The 15,212-nt window shown below is 40.4% G+C and overlaps 1 protein-coding gene across 2 annotated transcripts in view; it reads right to left on the bottom strand.

The window, feature by feature from the left end:
* Positions 1–15,212, bottom strand: part of prkcaa (protein kinase C, alpha, a) — a 137,093-nt gene that overhangs the window by 97,685 nt on the left and 24,196 nt on the right. The gene's annotated exons all lie outside the window — the stretch shown is intronic.

The following is a 15,212-nucleotide window of genomic DNA, read 5'->3' as shown; positions in this document are numbered from 1 at the left end:
TCTTAACTGGGAGTGACAAGGTCAATTTTTCTGCTGTGTCTTTTTCTGGCAAAATAAATTAAATAAATAAACACTATAGCTACACACATCACTTTCCATTGTTCTCCTGACCTTTCTTCCTTCATTCAGGATAAGAAACTTACTCTTAGGGAAAGTACTGTGCTCTTAAATCACTCTATAAGAGGGTGACTTCATCTTGATCCTGGGCACTATACTGTACCACATGAACCATGATGATATTGGCCTCTTAGCAATGACCTCACACACTTATACACATGCACACACACACACAAATCCTTTGACTATTTAAACAAGAAAGTCCAGGCAGTCCGTGTCAGTTTGGACAGGCATTTTTTTCTTTAATCCTTATTTTTCTTCACACTTGAGCTTTGTTACCTTTAACTTTGTTGTAAAAGTTCAAATGAGTCATATTTCTCCACCTAATTTAAGGCCCTTAACAGATGAAATAATGACTTTTTGAGCACAAGCTGCTGCAGCTTTCTCCAGTGAGGATCTCATACCAACCATGCTGCCCTCCTCCCAGCAAGCTTAGAGGCCTGGCCCCAGCTTCCTGTTTCAAGCTCCAGGCAAGCACAAGGGCAGATACAGCTGGCTTTTATTTGGACAGCTTTTCCACAGCATTCATACAGGAGCTTACATTTACCATGCATCAGATCTTTTTGTTTTGTCCGAAGTTATAGACCATTTGATTTTTGGATAGACAGAGAGTACTGGTAAATATATAACAACACTGATCTTTGGGAGATTTTTATAGTGCACAATAATTGAGGATACATTACGCAAGCTTGCATCGATGACCATAACACTCCATCTTTAGAGTATGTTTTTACCATATAAGTCTAACTTTTCTATCCTCACAATGTCGTTGTGGTTTCCTTTAGAAACTGGTGTGGGATGATTTGCATAGACTTTGTAACTCTGTGCAAAATCTGCACCAAGAATTCAACAATCAAGCTTTTGTAGCCAATTAAAATTATAAGGAAAAACACACATATGGGTTTACAGCATTTTGCATAAACTGAAAACTGTAACTTTGCTGCACCAACTGTTTATCAGTACTCGCATTGGAATTAATGGGTTAATGGTTTTCAGAGACTAAATCAAAAATTATTTGCTGACCGAACATGAAGTGCATAATGTATTCAGTCTATAATCAGCTAACCTACAAGCAAGCTTACAGTGGCTGAGATTTAAAGTAACTGATAGGGTAGAGTCTTAATGGGATTTTGAAAAGGCTTGGCTAATCCAAAGCAAAGCCTGTAAACTCTCTGCAGGACAAGGAAAACACACCCCAGAGAGGCGAGAACTGACATTTCCATTTGCAGTTAATGTATTTATTGACCAAAAGCCATTCTAATGTAGTTTTTGCAGAAAATACAGCTTTAAGAGTGTAAAAAGGACAAATGGTTGCACAGTGCAACAGCTGTGTGCTATGGGCAGACTACTGTCTACTACTGTTTGTACAGGATTCGTTTTAGAAAAGCTCCAGTGCACTGTAAGAAATGTGCAACGGAATTGCATAACAACAATCAAACAATTGTCTCATTTTATGAGGATGTTTCCATCTGCTCATGAGTTTCAGGATTTAGTTTACACCAAGAAAATTTGGGCAGGATGTTTTCCATAAGAACATGAGCTGCTACACGGTCACCAATAGAGAGATAACAGATATGAATCCTTGGTTAAAGCTTACTCAGTTTCAAACATTATGTTCCAAAAGATTTTCAACTAACGTTCATTTACTCTTTTGAGAGTTTTTGGAATTATTTTGTACACAGTGCGTAAGACTGCATGGAGAAAGAGTTCAAACCTTTTATAACCATGCAATCATGGTTGACTGGCTTTAAAACACCTCTCAAACCAGGTCCTTGAAGAAGCTTTTGTCAAATCCTAGAGGAGTCAACTTGACATTTTGAAGCAACAAAAACAGCCCTTAGACCTGTACAAAGCATATATGTGAAGAGACAGTCACTGTACTTTTTTGTGTGTTTATCAGCCATCTGCTGACAAATGTGAACATTGGATCAGGATCAGTTTTTATCCCCATCAATAATTCACCACCTCGCACTGACATTTAAACTCTTCCATAATGGGTGACACCTTAACACAGTGACACAAAGGGACATCTCTGTATTGCAGAGACACATTTATGTGGTAGAAAAAGACTGAAAATGGCACTATATAAAATTCATTTTCAAAACCATTCAAGGATTTTACCATAAAGGCCAAAACCGGGACATCAATACCACATTGACTGGTGAAAAAGCACCCCGCAGTTAACATTTTAACTGTCGTAGCAGAGGGCAAAGAGACTATTTTAATGGTGTTCGATTTTGACCTGGGTCATTGTCAGGGGGTATTGATTGTGATTTCACTTTATTATGTTGTGTGTATTATGTTTATTAGGTTAGAGGCTAGTTCTGATCATTCCATTGAATTCCTGGTAGTGCTCTACAATTTCATTACTATACATTACACATATATATATTATTTATACTGCATGCCTGTGTTATTATATTATATTGCATTTCCTCCCCCCAAAACCCTAGAGGAGTTTGCATGGCAATAACACTGTGCCTGACTTTTAATGCTCCTTTTTATTTTGTTCCTACCAGTTTGTTTTAATTTAGAATCCTCTGAAGAACTGTGTTCACTTTTGGCACTGCGCTGCTACTGATAAAATGCTGGGGTGGGAGAGATATGAGCAACAGGACGTCAGCCGGGGCTGTCTCATTTATCTGCCCATCTAATTAGTCAGCTTATGTCTGCTTTGTGCAATTACAGCTCAGGAACATTTTCAATGGCAGCCAGTTTTCAAGTATCACTAAGTTAATCAGGGGCTCAAGGCCATTTTGGTGTAGGGACAGGCAAACACCATCTTATGTATAAGTGACATGGTTTAATAAGGGGAAGGAGGATGAAGGAGACACAAAGATGTGTGAGTGGAGCATTGAGGGAGAAATGAATTCCATGTTTTTTGTGGATCTGCGAAATATAACAAAAGGTTGCTCTCAGAAGCAGAAAACACAGTACAAACAATACGCTTCTAGACAGTGTCTAGAGGATGAAATTGGACCCACAACCTGCAATTGTGAGGTCGGACAATAAGAACTCAGGGGCAGACAGTCTAAAAGCACCTCATCAACTCTCACAGCTCCCCAATTACATTTGACAGGAAGAGGTTGAAATTAGGGGGACCAGTCTTTTAAAGCAGCCACACAAGAAAGGCTGGATGTGCTAATTGATCTATTGTGCGGAGGAGCAAAATCCACAGGATTCACTACAGAAAGTGCAACAGTAGCGTCGGAGCTACAGCCTCTCTCTGCTCTGAAAATAACAATGCAACAGCACACATCACACAAGCGGTACAGACAGAGGATTTAAAGTCAGGATCTGATATGTGGGGATGTGTGTGTCTACAAAAAATATTTTACTTGGAGAATTGCAGTGTTTTCACATTTAACAGCCACAAGTACAGTATAATGTAAAAAGATCTACATCAATGAGCAAAGCACAGCAGGACTATAAAGAACTACAGAATCAGCAAAGAGGCCCCCACACTGTGGCTGGGCCTCCGAACAGCATGCTTGGAACAACTACTGCGACTCTTGATGTTAATGTACCTGAATGATGGACGATATGCCTGTGAAAAATACACGTACATTACCCAGTACCTGTTGCTGCATCCTAATGGAAACTAACTCCCCACTGCAGATATAATGGCACAAATCTGAGTAACACAGGGAGGAGGCTCGAGATATAAAGTTAGGAGTTAGCACTGAGGTGTCTGCCCTCATTTGTATCGTCCCTCTGTATTCACAGGCAGCACCGCCAGTGCTTCATGCATAGTAGATCTTTTCCAGCTGAGTTATACCTCCAGATGGAGCCGAATTCATCGATCTCTGATAATGTCTCTGCAGCTCCTGGTACTACTCTAGGTTATAAATTATACTCAACAACAGAACTGCCTAACAAATAGAAAACACTGTGACACCATTTCAGAGAAATATAGTTTTTTATTGGCAGCATTCTGGGATTTCATTATTCCAACGCCCCCAGAATGCCTGCAAAACACTTCATTTCTGTCAGCTGAGGCCAGAACGCAGAATAACTCACGGGCATGAAAGCTTAGCCTATGGATCTGGACTTAATGATGGCAAATTTAACAGTACCAGTGTTTAAAATAGGAGGTAGATATAAAAGGAGCTTTATTCCATGGTGAAAACTCCTCACGTGAATCTGTAATATCTGTATTACATTCAGATTTCCATTCCATCCCCTTGACTCTCTATAGTGACCCTGCTTTCTCTGTGTTTGCCGACTGCAGGCCTTGGTGTTGGTTAATCTCTCTCTACTGTGTCCTTCTCCAGAGTGCACTGTTCATGAGGATTCCTCAGGAGTGTAGAGGGGTGTGTCTGTGTGTGCATGTGTGTATGTGTGCAGTCTGCCTTTATGTGTGCAGTGAGTAAGAGTTGCCCAGGGTGTATAACCCCCACTACCTTGAGAGATGAGGCATTCCCACCCATGGGAACAGTGAAACCAGACAACAGCGCAAACCAACATTTAGTTGCTCTGCACAAGATGCTGGGCCAATGTGCTACACTAAGACCAATGCTGGTCATGACAAGATGATTAATCTTATTCTGGTTATCCTTTTATTTCCTTTTTTGTGGTTTGTAGTCTGAATTTGTAGGATTAAACCAAGGCAGTATAGAAGTAGACTGAAGAAACTCACAATGGGAAAGTACACACAAATACACAGATAGAAACACGCACAAAGATACAGGTGCATGCACACGCTCAACACTCATCTACAAAGAAAGCACACACACCGTTACACAATGGTTTAAACCTCTCTCCATCCCCCAGGGGGTCTAACATTGCAGAGGCTATAAATAATCATAGAAGATTACTGGGCGTGGTGGCAGACAGCCTGATTCATGTCACAACCTTTATCAGAGTGTAAACACTGCAGTGGATGTGCATTAAGCTATACACTGATCAGTAGTAACTGTACTTGCACAGTTAAAAACAGTAAAACCCTTTAGATAACTTTCAAAAGCCACTAACAAGCAGTAAAACTATGAGGCTTGAACCTATATGTGAGGTTAAAGAGAACATTTCACTAAATGGGGAATGGATTCATTTTATTAAAAATTCATCCACTACATATTATCCCAGGTACAGAATGTTAAATAATGACTGTTCTAATCATAGAGCTTCATTCTCACCAATATTATCTCCACTCAATGCTAATTCAATAGTAACAAGAATCCTCTGTTTTGGGAGTTAATGAGACAAAATCTTAGAAGTATGTCTCCTTCCCATATGCAGGCTAAATTTATTTGAATTGTTGTGGCTGAGACTGAATAACCCAAGAAATAGAGTACATAGTGCCATACATAAGGTGCCAGTTTTTCCCACAAAACCTGTCAAAAAAATGACTGCGGAGGAAATAAGATCTGTATCTGTTGCAAAGACACGTCTGTCTTGGATTTCTTGAAAGGTTTATTCCTTGCAAGAAGCTGAAACTCAAACACAAACAGTGACATGGCGTTGTTGGGTTTGACATTCACCTGATGCTGACTGCAGATCATGGTGTGCTTTTAATTGATAAGAGACACACACAAAAAGGGAAATATGATGCAAAAAAAGATATAGCAGAGACATATATTTATCATGTGAAAATAACAGGGTGAGTTCATCCAGAAGCAGAGGTGGCCTGATGTCAACACTTAAACTGAAATAATGGGCTCCATCAGTCAGACTGTCACTCAGCATCACTCTCAGTCAGCTGAACACACACACACACACACACACACACAGAGAGAGAGAGAGAGAGAGAGAGAGTGTGTGTCTGCAAATGTGTCTCAGTGTCTTTACCCACTAACTGTGCCCTGAAGGCACCAAAAGTTGGCACTTTGTGAAGAAATATAAGCCTGATTAAATATGTTGATCAATTCACATTCTAGCAGTACTTGACAGCTAAGAGACCTCAGGCCAAATACCTACAATTGCAGGTAAAATTAAAAGCAAAATTAAAAATCAGAATCATAAAATGTTGCTTTCATAGTGGTTGAAACCTGAAAACAACTCAATGCTTACAACACTAAACAAGCAAAGAAAGTATAAACTATTTCAATAACTTCTGATTGGCTAGCAAGTGTCTGTTATAACTGGGCACCTCTATCACAGGTCCAGTTAACAGTGTATCAGTGCGGTAGATACTAAACTGCAGGTAACCATAGCAACAGTATTTCTACTTCATGCTACATCACACTAAAATGAATAGTTAGACATTTTGGGAAATACACTCATTCACATTATTACCTAAAGTTGTTGTCTAGAGTTGTCTGTGTGGTAAATAAGAAGTGACAGCCAACACCTGCTTAGCTTAGCACAGGTACTTTGTTAACTTCCCCAAATGAACAAAATCTGATATATTTTAATGTATCGTATAAGTGCCAAAACATCATGTTGCAGAGTTACAGGCGGTTATGTGATTGACTACTGGGCGCAGTATCTTGCTGGAGACTCTACACTATAAACACACTTTAAAAATGATTAGATCATTACAGAAATTTGGACACGACTTATCTTTTCAGCTGTGATAAGTTGTCATGGTTTAACTTCAACTAAACACTTGGTGTAGGAATGCAGTAGTTATTTTCACATAGGAGGAGAACTTGTCATGCGCTCACTAGAATAATGTATCGCATGTATGGATTTATATGTGTATTCTTAAGGTACATATACCTTGGGTACATCTTTTTCAGTGTAGATGGTAAACAGTGTAAATGTCAGCAATGTGATATGATCATCCTCATTTCAGGCTTGAAAGTGCTAAAGGGAGAGAAATGTCAACAGGTGGTGATGCTACACACGCTTCCTGGATTGTAAGTCGGGAAGTCATCTAAGTTTGCAGGCAAACACAGAGCAGGTTATGTCAGGTTTTACCAGGCTGATAAAGTGCCACAGAAGAACATTTCTCCTAATTTATTATGAGCCACTTTGAACTACACAGGCATATAAGGAAAAAATGAGAAAAATAAATGGATGGAAAAATTTAGTGCAGGGAGACAGACCTGGAACAGATCTGGGAATAAAATGCAGTGTGAGTGCAAGTTACACAAGAATAACTGAAAGGATGAGCACAACCCCTTGATCTTTAAAAGAAGGGGTCGGCTTAGACAAAAGGAGAACATTGTGGGAGATATGGGAAGGAGAAAGAAAGAAAAGTTAAAGGAGACAGCACATAAAGTACAACATACTGTGTTGGAAAAAAGAGAAAAACTGTGGAATATGAGAAAATAATAGCTAGAATATGACAAATGAGAAGAAGATAAAACTTTAATGTCCCCTGTGGCTAAATTGGGTAATGAAATGAACGAGCCCGGAAAAGAAGAGGTGTAGAGAATGTGAGGAGAAATTTAAAACATTCCATCACGGTTTAATTACAGAAGCCTGCTTCAGCTTATGGTCTGCTTCTTCAGACATTTCCTCTGTTCCTTCATCTCCCTCAGCTGCGGTCAGCTGGCCAGTGAAAACTGCTTATTGTGGTTCATACAGCCTGCAGTCAGACGGGACATTACTCTCCACAGCCTTCCACTGAGTGGGCCTGTGTGGGTGGGCGTGTGTGAATGTGTGGGGAGGCGTGCACCACAGAGCTGGAAATGCTCCAAGATATCACTACAGTATTACTGCCACTTACATAACTCAGACTTTCTTTTTCTTATTTCCTTATATCCTCTTTCTATTTCTTAGAAAACCTGATTTCTTCTTTCCTGCTCTCTTCTCCCTCTCTGACAGCAGGTTTATGTTCGGCATCTCGCACAACTTGCAAACACCACGACTGAACAGCGCTTGTTGCTGCTTCATACTTCAGTGTCACACCATGATGCAACAAGCGCCAAGGCAGCAAGAGCTCTAACAGTTACTCTGTGGTTTTGAGAAATTGCATTAGCCTACAAAGGCAAAGGGAGCACAGCTATGAGGAGGCTGCCTTACAACGTGCTGCTAAAATCAACCACATCCTTTGTCAATGTTGCAAACAAAGGCAGGAATGAGGAGAGCAGGTCTACCTATGCAAATAACAAGTTCACATGGCTATGATGCCTTGAATGCAAACAGCCTTGGACCAATGTTTGTTGTTGACACTGCACTTGTCCTTAAATGGCAAATGCAAATTATTGGTTTTTCAATACCTGAAAATAATACTATTGAATGTAAACTCATATATTCAGTAACAGTGTTAATCTAAAGGCAAGTTTCTGTGTAGCTTACTTAGGCAAAATTGGTTGACCACGTTATCAGATACCATAGAACCTGATACAATCCATTTAGCATATCAAAAAACATCATCCATCTGACTAGATTTTAATCCCATTTCTATGTAAAACACTAGATCTGAGAGGAAGCAGACCAGGACAGATGGGAAGCAAAAAAAACTGTTGACTTAGAAACTTTTAGTACCCAACAGATTGCATTAAGGTCTGCCAACATGGCCATATTTGAGACATGTCAGTTCAGAGCAGATGATGGGTGAGCTAGGCAATTTGAACCCTGTGTGTGTGTGTATGTGTGTGTGTGCGCATGTGTCTTCCCTGCGTCTTCCCTCCATGTCAGCTTGTTTTATTGTTAACCGAAGCCCCAGAAACACACAGTTGTGGCCATCCATATCCGCCTATAACTTCCTGTCGCAGAAAATAACAACCAATAATAGGAGAGCAGGAAGAAGGAAATTGGTGTAAAGGGAGCAGTGCCTGATTACACCTCAGGAAATGGGTGTGTTCCAGTTCATCTTCATAACAGCCAGCTGCCAAACGCCACAGTGACTGGATAAGTGGCTGACATTAGGCAGATCAATCATGCAGCACAGTAGCAGGATATCTAGCCAGTCAGTCGATGACGTGCAACACAACTGATGATCTCTGAGGCTGGTCTGAAATTAGGTGACTTAAAACTCAGCATTATTTTGCATTGGGCCATACTCAAATAAAATTAAACCAACCTGCAATCTCCCTCATCGAATCCTGAATTTGAAATTTCAGATACAAGAGTAGTATGAGCTTGATGACAAGTCAAAATGGGGGATCTGAGGTAAATGACCATTAGTGGCATTTGAAGGCAGAAATTAGTTTTGTCAAAGCCCCTGAAGGAATTTGCTTTCTGACAAAAACTGAACAAGCCAGTGCCCAGAGCGTGTACTCTAACCTGTAAATTCTTGTAAACACGACAATGGCTGAAGCTCTTGGTAAGTAAACATCTATTAATGCTCTTATTGGCTATGTAGTGACTGCAAAAACGTACATACAGCACCTTTAACCTTTAAAACAGTAAGAAATTATGATCAAACATTCCTAAAAGTCAAAGCAACATCTCAGCTTGTTTTTCCCAACCAGAGCTCTAAAAGTTAACACAATGAGAAAGCAGTAAATCCTCATGTCTGAGAGGCAGCTACTAGAAAACATTTTGATCATAAAAATCACTGTTGATTAATTTATTTCAGATTGATTAAATGTTTCAGATCTGGTCCACTCAAAACAGTGTTTGTGAGCTGCAGACTGTGCAAATTGTGTAGGGAATTTGCATCCTTATAGAAGCCAGTCCTGCACTCTACACTGTGTTCAGGCAGTCTGCATTCTGTTAGCACATGACAGACCACAGTTTTAAAAGGGACTGAATGGGGTTTATCTAAGGAACAAATCGTTCATTCACTGTCAGCAGCACGCACTCACACAAAGTTTCACACACACGTTCATACACGCTCCATTTGCACAGACACACATGCACACACCGCAGAAGTCAACAGAACCAACAGAAGTCATTCACAGCGCCCGTGAAGTGATTGAGTGACTGCTTCATGCTGATTCATGTCTGTGACACAAGCACCACAATACCACTATATTACGTTTTTAAAACGATGACGTGAGCTGTGAAGCATGTAAACAGTCTGAGAGACAATGGCCACTTCTGCAGGTCACGAGTTCAAGCCCAGGCACGCACCCTATCCAAGTGTGCACTGTTTCTATTTCTCTCATTGTTTCACAACCAGACACAAAAACACACACACACACACACACACACACACAGCACTGTCGAAAGTGTCACCCTTGTAACCACCAGCAAGTCACGGCTGACACAAAGGGAAGCATGTGGCGGGTGGTGCTAAGTGGCGTGATGGTGGGGGGAAGCAGGGGAAGAGAAGGAGTAGATAGATGAGGGTGATGATGCTAAAATTAGCGCCCTTTGAGAAAGTGACAGATGACCTCACGCTGGCTTTCACCTCGCCTTGCCACAGAAATCAGGTCTCCTGGCAAAGTGCTACATCGTCTCTTCCCCCTTCTTCCTTTTTTTGTCATGTGTTTTTCCCGGCCCTTTATCTTTTGCTGAAAATATCCAAATTTCTTTATTTATACGACCTCAAACTTGTCCCATGTAAACGGACTTGGCTCACAATATGCAACTGCCCACCCAGAGGGTTCACTGATGTGGAGATCAGAGAGAGAAAATAAAGAAAAACTGTGACAGTAACTTTCATTTTGGAGGTTTCTTTCATAAAAATAACTCTACAAATATATTTTCCTCTCTTCATAATGCAGTAAGGAAGTACATCACTGAATAAGCCTGTTCTATTAGTCACTGTATGTTGACTTTTTCCTGACCCCACCACTACACATGCACACACACACACACACACACACACAAATACAGACAAGATGTCATTATCACCCCACCACCTCCCTGAGCAAAGTTCATTTCTGAAGGTAGAGGCGCCATATAAGTCTCACAATGCAGCAGGTATTTTCTAGGGCCAAGACGCCCGGGGAGAGGCCAGAGCTCTGACAGGACAATGCTATTGCCTCATTCAGCTCCCATTTCACTGCTCCTTTCTGTATTATGTGCCACTCATCCGTGTCCCTTGAGGCAGAAAAAGGTTCAATCTACGTGTTCAGGTGCAGGAATAGAAGCAGCAGCATACAGAGCTAAGCTCCACAGTGACTGTCAATGTACGTCTGAGACTGTGGGCACAAGCGGATGAAACAAGAGAGACAGCGGGCTATAGGTTTGTGGTGGTGACATCAGAAGTCATTAGCTGCACAATGAAGTGTGTGTGTGTTGCACGTTTACAAAAAGAGTAATCGCTGACAGTGCAGCTGAGTGAAGCTCACAGAGTGCCTAAGAGTGCACCGGGTTTGAGTTTCAGAAGGCATGACAAATGATACAAAAAGTCCTTAAGTAGCATTTTGTGCACACACATGCAGTCCAACTTTGTTGTTTTTGATTTTATGTCTCAGGTAAACATTGCTTGCCCGCAAACGAAACTCTATCAGCGGAAACTAATCTGCTTCATTCCTTGGAGTTGCAATCATTTCCCACATTTTCTATTTTCATCCAGGTTTTATCTGCCCCTGAATGAAAATGTTGTTTATCAAAGAACGCCGAAGCTTTAGTCAAATTAGTGCCGCGGCTCAAGGCACTGCCTCAAGCTCTCACTCAGCAGCAGAGAAGATGTTTGATTAATACGCTCTGTGATAGCTGTGCTTTGTAATGTGTACAGGGGTGGACATTGCGTAAAATAAGCACAGATTTATTTGACACACTGGATGAATTACACACTGTGAGGGGCACTGAGGGAGTCCAGGATTTAATAGTGTGTGGCACGATGAGTTTGCATCTCATTCACTGGTTTAGTTTTGTTTATATTTGCCTCCAAACCAGCGGCAGTGTTCCTATCTTCATCTTCTTGATCGTTATCACCATCTTTGTCAGTCTCATAGGGATGCTGGCATGTTGCTGTTGCGTCAACACAGTCTTGTCAAAAATCTAATTTTCTGGCTGCCTCTTCCCGTCCTTCTTCCCTTCATTCATTTATTTAATTTTTTATGCCACATATGGAATGGTCGGAACAATGAAAACAGAAAAAAGCGTATATGATTTGAAAAACAGTCTGTCAGAGTCTCTGGTAGCCTGAAATTAAGCCTGGGGTGTGTGCAACATGTCGTCCAGCCACATTTGACGGCAAAAATATTTGCCTTCAGAAAGCGAATAGAAGCGAATGGCAACTGTCAACCAACAGGAGGGTCTATCTCAGTGTGTTGGTCACACCGACAGTCACCAAATTTCCCCACGGATGATCCACCTGAGGGATCAGGATATGTCTGTGGTGTATTCAGAAAGCGATCTAATCCATCTCAAAGCCTTTTCACCTTTAAAGTAATTAGCACCTCTGCTAAGAATATTTCTGCCTCTCTGCCCATAATCGCTGATGCTAATCGTGTATTTTGTTTGCTTCACCTGCTTAACCTTACATAATGTTACACAGTCGCATTCCTTGGATGTTTCTGACATGTCACTATGTACCATGTCTGCTGCTCCACCCTGCCCATTAACATTACACATGAACAAGCCCAAGGCCTATCAGGGTCCAATGAGAGCTTGTAATGCTGACTTGACACAACATTAACACGGGTTGCCAATTTCAGTAGCTGGAGCCTCTCGGGCAAACATCACAATCAACTTGCAAGTCCAGTTCTTTTTAAATCACTACTGGACACTAAAAAGGTGAGAGATACATTACATCCCCAATTAATTCCTCACAATGGTATTCAAGTATTAAATGGTATTAAATTCTTCTCTGTGGTAACAGCCAGTAAGACAGTTCTTCTCTACTGAGGCACCTCTAGAAACGCATATAATCTGATGCAATTTACTGGTGCAGGTTTACTTGCAGTAAAGACATTAAATGATTTATAGCCTCAATCTATTGCATGTGATACTGTTTATGTCAATGTTTTACAAATTTAAGACACTTCCTCTACATTCCGTTGCTTCCTGTCGCAGCAATGATGTTGCTACCTGCAGCATTTCCCTCAGACCTTTCCACTGCCGGGTGCCATTAAACATGTATTTGTTTGTGAAAGCAGGAAGAAGGATAAACAGTGCTTGATGTCAAATAAATACTGTGACACAGTTTCCTGTTGTTAAATGCAAACTTTGTCTTCCTGTACTGTGCTGTAAAGCAACACTGCTCACTGCGAGTGTCTCTGATATTTGTGAGTTTTTTGTATATTCATCATGATAGAGATTATACCATGGCCACTGAATAAACTTTAAGTGACCATCAGTTTAATCAGACACCAATGATGAGGGTGTTTGTTCTCTGTTCTAAATGAATGTAAACTGTAGGTAAAGACAGCAGCAGCTGAACCTCAGCTGAACAGCTTGGAGCTAGGGTTGTTTACCTAACCACCACCAACAAAAAAGTATAACTTCTCAGAGAGAACCACAAAAATGTATTTGAAAATGTGTAGCCGGTCATATGTGCATGAATCTGGAGGTCCAGATCAACTAATGATGGGAAGAGGAAACTAAGTTTAAAGAAAGAGAGAGAGGGAGAACTATATAACACTGCATCTGCTGAACAAACAGTTTTAGTAACTTACTAATGTCAGAACACACCCCTGTTCTTGAGACTGATGCCAAGTAATTTTTCACAGTTTTTAAACTTGTCAGGATCTCCTGGCTGAGCCTTGTGAACCCCTTCCCATTAAGCTATATGTTGCCGAGCAACATAAACAACAGAAATTCAGAGGCTCAGGAACTGTATTTTATGATGTTTGTGTTAGGAAGGCTAGATCAAAATTATTTATATGTGTAAACTAATGACTGATATTTTTAGTGTGATTATTTACAGCATTTTGTTGGCAAATGGCTATAGTATAAGCACGCTAATACTCCATCCATCGTACCATCATAAAACTTATCCTTTATATAACTCAGCGAAGAAATATCACCAGATAAAGCAGTGATGGATGAGCCCCAGGTAAAGCAACAATCAAAGTAATATTGTCCCGCTATCTTCTACATGAATTAGAAGCTTCATTAACAACATCATTTTAGTAAAAACCATAAGCTTAACTGTGGTGTCAAAGAGGTCAGTCCTTTGACCGTAGTTAAGCTTGTGACACCTCAAACAAAGCTTGGGGTCTAAATGAAAGAACACATCAAGGGAGAGACAAGCCAGACAGTGAAGAGAGAGAGAAAAAAAAACTGGAAGGAAAGAAGGAAAAGAAGCAAGCAAGACAAAAGCATTGTCTGCAATGCCATACTGAAATAACTAATAAATGAATGGAAAAGCTGGAAGAGCCTCAGATGGCATGCAGATGAAATTTCAGTAACCACAAGCATGGAAATCTCATTTATGAAGAATGTAAGTAAATGGCCGAAAGAGAGAATTAAGATGCCACATGCCAGCCTTTTCCCATCCTAAGTGATAAACAGCAATAACATGTTAACCCTAACCCTAACCCTCAGACTGATCAGGTCACATGATTATGGCAATCCAAAACTTACAAAATGAAGTCACATGTAACTTAAATGTGGTATGAATTATGTAATAGTTTAGGAGAAGATGTCTGATAGCCTTAAAGATGAGTGCATTAGAGCCAAAGGAACAAGCAGTGGGCTGTGATTTTTCACAGACCAATGGCACCAGAAAATAAAATTATGAGGTTTATTAATAGGACATGACTCTGAACCATGTGTGGCAAAAAAGCAGGAGAGGGCAGGTTGGAAAAAAGAGCAAAATGGATGAGTTACTGTATAAAAATAAGGTTTTGGAAAATGGGGATATTATTTGACAGGTAGCTGAACCATTAATAAAGTCCAACAATGGTGAGCAAGAAAGATCATGAAATCTAAATAAAGAGAGGTCTACTAACAAAACCTTTTATGAGTTTGTAAAATGTTCTCATCATTACACTCTACTGATGATTGGATCAGTTTAGCAGTTTGCCTGAGCCCAAACTCCAGTCCTACAATAGAGCAGAAAAGCTTAAAGATGTCATTTCTGTGCTATTTCCTCATGATAGCACAAGTATCCAAAGCTGAAGGAAAAAGAAGAGTATGGACGATTTCCAAGGAATACAACTTGGAATGTTTTGGTTGGCTTGAAAAGATCACAACTAAAGGGGAGGCTGGAAAACCAATTTGTGTTATCTCTTGTGTACATTTAGAGAGGTATTCTCTTTACCCCCAGAGATTTATCATGAGCGAATAATACAAGATCATTATGTCAATGTGAATCAAGTTTCATTTGGACAGCAAGTCAGTGGTCTGGACCACCTGTAACTTGTAGCTGTCATACAGCTACAATCAGTTTGAAGTTGTCTGCAGGGTCAATGTCCAGA

Source organism: Lates calcarifer, linkage group LG5 (assembly GCF_001640805.2).
Source record: "Lates calcarifer isolate ASB-BC8 linkage group LG5, TLL_Latcal_v3, whole genome shotgun sequence".
Lineage (NCBI taxonomy): Eukaryota > Metazoa > Chordata > Actinopteri > Centropomidae > Lates > Lates calcarifer.
This window is presented reverse-complemented; position numbering and strand designations above follow the sequence as displayed.